Here is a 5022-nt window from a genome sequence, read left to right as displayed (position 1 = left end):
GCTGTCCCTCTAATTAGAAGTTGCTCTGTCATTCCCAGAGCTTTGTCTTTCACGCACCTGTGGAGCTGTGACTTTGATAATCGTTATAAAACCACCACAGTCTCTAATCAGTTAATATATGGGTTCTGGCATCATGCCCTCTGTAAAATAACTTGCGTTCACCTGAAGTCTACTCTCCTCAATTTACTTAAATTTATCTCCAAAATGCTGAGATATGGAGGTGTGAGGTGATAAATCCCCCTTTCCCTCCCTCTTTCACGGGAGTCTTGCTATACAGCCCAGGCGGGCCCCAAGCTTGCATTCCTCCTGTCTTAGGTTCCTGGGTGCTGAAATAACAGATGTGTGGTATGTTACATTGCCCAGTTTAGAAGACCTACTTTCAAGCATTCACCTGGGATGACAAACGTATTTTGTAAAAATAAGTGCCATTTTTATGCGAGGTAATTATGTATTCTTCCAGAGAGTTGCTAATTATATAATGTTCTGAGGTTCAGTGTGATGTTTCAGTACATTTATACATAACATATTGATCAACACGGGAGATTTAGGTTAGCCATCACCCCAAGCAGTTATTATATCTTTGAAATGAGAGCATTAAAAAAAACCTTTTCCAGCTATTTTTAATAGCTGACATAATAATATTACTATAGCCACCCACCTGGAACACCAGACCTCCTGTCTGGATGTTCTGTGTCTGTTAACCACCCTTGAACTTTCTGACCACTCCTCACCTTTGGTAATTACTGTTTCCCTTCTGTGAGCTCAGGGTTCCTTGATTCTTCATAGGAGAGAAATCACAATGTATTTGTCTTTCTGCAACTGGTTTGTCTCACTTAGCACCGTAATCTTTGGTCTTATCCAGGGTGCTGCAAGAGACAGTTGTTTTGTGTGACTGGCATGCCACGGCACACAGACATTTTCTTTGTCCGCTGGCTTATCAATAGACACCTGGATTAATCCATATCTTTACTATTGTGACAGGAGATCAGAGTCTCCTTCATATGATGGCTTTCTTCAGTTACATGTTCAGAAGTGGGATAACTGGATCACTTAATCTTTTTGTTGTTGTTGTTCTTTTGTTGTTTGTCCTTATGACTCTCCTTACAGTTTTCCACAATGGTTGGGTTATGTAGATCGGCACTAAGTCTGTAAGAGCTCCCCTCTCTACGCCTCCAGCAGCTTATCACTTCTCTCTGTGATTATAGTCATCTAATAGGAATCAGATACATTGTTGTGAACTGGATTTGCATTTCCCCCTGATTAGATGCTGGCTGACCATGCTTTCTGATACTTGTTTAACACGTATCTCTTCCCTTGATAAATACCTTTTCCGGTAATTTTCCCACTTTTAAGTTGGGTTATTTGGTTCTTTTTATTAAGTTTTACATATTATGGTATCAATCTCCTGTCAGATGAATACTTTGCAAATGTATCCCCCATTCTGTAAGCATTTCTTTAATCTGTTGGGGTTTTTTTGTTTTTTTTTTCCCATTTGGTTTGCTACAGATCAGCCTATGGTTTGATTTATTGCCATGTGTCTGGTTTTTTTGGTTTTGTTATCTGTGTCTTTACATCTTGTGTGTGTGCAGTTAGTGCAGACCAATGGTCAACTGTGGATGTCATTCCTCAGGAGCTGCCACAAAGTCCCTAATTTGGTCTAGAACTCATCAAAGCCAGGTTGATGGTGCACAACTATAATACCAGAACTCAGGAGGCAGAGGCAGAAGGGCATGAATTTGAGGCCAGGGTAGGCAACACTCTGTCTCAAACAAGTAAACTTACTACATCTAAAATAATTCTCGACTGCACAGGGAACATTCTTCAGAATGAACCTGTATGTTGGGTCATAAAACAAGTCTTATTTTTTCAGAAGATTTAAATCCTATAAGTAATTTTTCTGCTCACAGTGGACTAAAACTAGCAATTAGTAATAGAGGAAATGGTGCAAACCGTGGAAATTGAGCAGTACACTTTTGAATGACCGATGGGTCAATGAAGAAATTAAAAAGGATATTTAATATTTTTGACGTAGAAATCGGAACACAGCAAGGCAATGTAAAAAAGCAAAGTCAACAGCAGTAGACAACCAGATAGGGAAACTCAGGAAAACATCAAATTAATTAACATCCCACCTCAAGAAATTAGAAAAGGAAACGGAAATAAAACCCAAAACCAGTAAAGGAAGAAAAAGAAAATAAAGAATGAGCAAAAATAAACAAAACAAAGACTTTAGAATACAAAGAATAATTTAGAATATAAAGAATAATAAAGTGTAGAACTTGAGTTTGAACAAGAAAACAAAACCAAAAACCCTTTAGTTAAAGTAAGAAGAGAGAGAGAGAGAGAGAGAGAGAGAGAGAGAGAGAGAGGGAGAGAGAGAGAGAGAGAGAGAGATTCAGATACCAACTAAAGAGTTGTGGATGATGCTGTACTCCTGAGATGGAGGCGGCCAGATGAGGCATTCAAGGCTGGTACCTAACTATGACCGAAAGAGGAAACGTTACCACAGAGATGGAGATGCTGGAAACGTAAGCTGAGAGTTGGTAGAGTGAGACTCTGGGACTGGCTTGGGCCTTTGAAACCTCACTTCCTCCAAGGGCACACCTTCTAATCCTTTCAAATAGTGCCTGTAACTTTAATATTTTCAAGTCCTATTTTTTATTCTATTTATTGGATATTTTTTATTTATACTTCAAATTTTTTTATTTATACTTCCCCCCCACCCAACCACACACTCCTTCCTTCCTTCCCGCCCTGACATTCCCCTACACTGGGGGATCCAGTCTTGGCAGAACCAAGGGCTTCTCCTCCCATTGGTGCCCGACAAGGCCATCCTCTGCTACATATGCAGCTGGAGCCATGGGTCTGTCCACATGTACTCTGGTTGGTGGTTTAGTCCCTGGGAGCTCTGGTTGGTTGGTATTGTTGTTCTTATGGGGTTGAAAACCCCTTCAGCTCCTTCAATCCTTCCTCTAACTCCTTCAATGAGGACCCTGTTCTCAGTTCAGTGGTTGGCTGTGAGCATCTGCCTCTGTATTTGTCTCTAGCAGAGCTTCTCAGGAGACAGCTATATCAGGCTCCTGTCAGCATGCACTTCTTGGCATCCGCAATATTGTCTGGGTTTGGTGGCTGTGTATATATGGGCTGGACTCCAGGTGGGGCAGACTCTGAATGGCCATTCCTTCAGTCTCTGCTTCAGACTTTGTCTCCACATCTCCGATCTCCTCCTATTGAATATTTTTGTTCCACATTCTAAGGCCTGAAGCATCCACACTTTGGCTGTCCTTTAGTTTCATGTGGTCTGTGGATTGTATCTTGGGTGATCTGAGTTTTTGGGCTAATATCCACTTATCAGTGAGTGTCAAATCCTATTTTTAACGATGGTTCTTAAACACCTGAACCTTCCTTGTAGCCCAACACCCACCAGAGGTAGAAGGAAAGAAACAACACAGGGAAAGTGGACCGGTTTAGAAATGGTTCTTTGCAGCAAACCCTATCTGTGTTGTCAGGAAATCAACAGTTCAGTTCACAGGAACCAGCAGCAGCAGCTCGATCCACTTGCAAACACTTCACGGATACACCAGCAGAACAATTTGGTGGAATTGGGATGGCAAACAGAAATTAGTAATGGTAGCACTACTTAGCAGAGACAGCCAGGACTTGGCCTTGGCTTGAGTCAGCAGGGGGGACCTGGAGGCATGCTGGGATCTCTCAGTGAAGTGAAGATCAGCAAAGACACGAGACCACAAGCTTTGAACAGCTAGCTTTATAAGCAAGTCAAGCTCAGCCTCCATCAATGTCACCCTCCAATCATCACGTGACCTCCACAGGTCTTGCCTCAGCACGTCTTCTGTCTCAGCTGACATGATTCTGTCAATCAGCCCAGGTCTGAAGAAATGGTGAGAAGCCTCAACGCATCACCACAAGGTTTTTGGTGCATTTCTCTCTATGGAGTCCTAACAAATGTAGCTCAACTATGCAATGTAAGGCAGACCAACACATACGTGTTGTTAGCAAAGAATCCTTTATCACGTGTCCTTTCACGTGCTTGCTTTAGCAGAACATCCTTTCTCCTGTGTCTGCTTCAGCAAAATGTTTCTTCACGAGTCTGTCTTAGCCTTCCACCTGTGTCCACTTCAGGAAAATGTTCCTCCACATGTTCGTCCCAGCATAACACCATCCAATACTGTTGACTTTCCAAAGAACCCTTAAGTTTCTTCTTCAAGTGCCAGCCCCTGGTAACCAAGAATTCAAATCTATGAGTCTGTGGGATGTTCTTATTCAAACAACCACATAGGGTCTCCATATGTAGCCCTGACTGGCCTGGAACTCTGTGTAAATCAGTCTGGTGGTTTGTTTGGTTGTTTGGTTTTTGTTTTTGTTCTTTGAGACAGGGTCTGGAGATGGGAGCCCCAGCCTTAGCCTCCCAAATACACCAGCATAATTGGCTTTTATTCTCGTTTTTGAAAGACACAAAGCACAACTCCTTTTGTTTGTGTCTCTTGGTTCCTACATTTAATTTCTCATTTGTAATTACATTTTTAATCTCTCAATTTTTTTCTTTGATCTTTCTTTTATATTTTGTGTATCGTCAAGGCCTGAATCTGGTGCCAGCAAGCACACACAGCTATCCTCACTTTCTTAACATGCTGGGTATTAACAATCATGGTAGGTTCTCCTTTTGGCTATAACCTGTTCTAGCCTTGCTTACTATATATTGCAGCCTTGAGCAATCTTTTCAAAAGCATCTTGCCTGCCACGTTTTCTAAGATTTGAGGCTGTCTCTCCATATTTCTCCATACACGTAGCCCCATACACATGGCCCAACGTGGTCAGCTTCTCCTGAGTAGCAGTTGTCCTTTGCCTAGAAGATGTCCCCCTATCTCATCTCGGATTGATCACTGCGGTGGAAAAAGTCGCAGCCACGTCCATAGTTTGTTCCATGAAAATGATCTACTTCTTTTCTGCTTGGAAACTTGCAGAATTCTCCCTTCCCTCTTGTGCTTTAAATTTTTATGAAAC

This window comes from Rattus norvegicus, chromosome 15, assembly GCF_021556685.1.
Source record: "Rattus norvegicus strain SHRSP/BbbUtx chromosome 15, alternate assembly SHRSP_T2T, whole genome shotgun sequence".
Taxonomy (NCBI): Eukaryota; Metazoa; Chordata; class Mammalia; order Rodentia; family Muridae; genus Rattus; species Rattus norvegicus.
Note: the sequence above shows the minus strand (reverse complement) of the source record.